Here is a 1,552-nt window from a genome sequence, read left to right as displayed (position 1 = left end):
AACATTTTTCCACTTTTCACAGAGGGGTCTATAAGCAGAGATGTTCGTCTGTGTTGTATCAATAAATGTTTAATGATTTAAAACTGTATCATCTTACAACTTTAATTACTGCCTCCCCTCCACCAACCAGTCAAACTGCACTTTACATCCGTATAACAACAACAACAATAATAATAATATCTCTAGAGAAGACTATGAAGGAACATACTACAAGGTTTTGTAAGTAGATTTTGGTGTCTCTATATTGACAGGTGTGATTCCAGTGAATCATTTCCACTGGGAAACATGCTGCCTTCACTTACAGATTATAAATGCTACTGCAAAGAAGCTACACAATCTAAAACATTCACATTTTAGATTGTGTAGCTTCTTACATCTCACAGAAGATCGTTACAGTTTAAGCACATCAAAGCATGTCACGGTGACTTTTAACTGCCAAAATCTATTCAGTTCCTTCTTTTGGTCCCTTTTTACATAACAAATGTGGAGAATGACTCAGTCTACTTAATCAAAAATGTTTTTGCATTTCACAAACATGAGGGTGGGTGAGGGTTTAACTTGCTGTCCAGATACTGATTTGGACCCAAAAGAGCTCGGTTTTTCAATGGGTTGGATTCAGATCAAAGAGGAAATAAAGCCAAGAAAACACAGGGGTCAATTATGAGATATCTTTGCACTCCCCATGAAATATATTTATGTATGTGTTGGGTCTGGAGAGTCCTTTGGATAAATAATTTGAAAATCTGACATTTATTTTTCTCTTCAGTCAGCAGACACCTTGAAAACTACAAATATAAGACACAGGAAACATTTCAAACTTACAAAGTTTCCCATGAAACTAAGTAGACAGACCAAGTCTTTCAGGCTAGATTCAGTCGTTAGACAGGTCCAGATACACTCGCTTGCAACAACAGTCCATAAAACTGTCCATACAAAGCACTTTGATATTGCAAACAAATATAGTATAGTTATTGTAGTGGGCACAGCTGGGCTCTTTTTGGAATGCCAAGCAAGGAGGGCACACCAGGTAACAAACACTCTTTTTGTTTAAGTTCTGGATCTACTCCCACCATAAAACTGCCACTTTGGACAACATACAGAACGGGAAAACCCACTCGTTCTCCGGAAGAACCACCATTAATGTCTCAAAAAAAGAATTACAGCAGGAGCCTGTTGTGATCTACATCACCATCAGTATCCACTAGAAACATGGTGATGCATCACTTTCTTACAGCATGAACGTGACGCTCGTACCTCCTGTAGAGGCATGAAGCAACAAATGGGACAGCAACACTTTGTAAGGTCTCATACTTTTCACATTTACACATACATGGACTAAATGTCACAACGCAGTGTTGAACCCAAGCGGAGAGTGCACAGACACGGCAGAGACCAGTCAAGATTTATGAACAAAATTGAATAATAGACAGGAAAGGAACTCTAACTAAGAACTAAGCCTACAAAATAAATAGAAAGCCAGGAATAACCAAGGAATAATAATGGAAAATAAAATAGGAATAACTGCCCTGTAATAGACTGGTGACCTGTCCAG

This window comes from Stegastes partitus, unplaced genomic scaffold (assembly GCF_000690725.1).
Source record: "Stegastes partitus isolate 25-593 unplaced genomic scaffold, Stegastes_partitus-1.0.2 Scaffold2728, whole genome shotgun sequence".
NCBI classification, from domain to species: Eukaryota; Metazoa; Chordata; class Actinopteri; family Pomacentridae; genus Stegastes; species Stegastes partitus.
The sequence above is the reverse complement of the archived record's forward strand: the minus strand, read 5'-3'. Positions refer to the sequence as shown.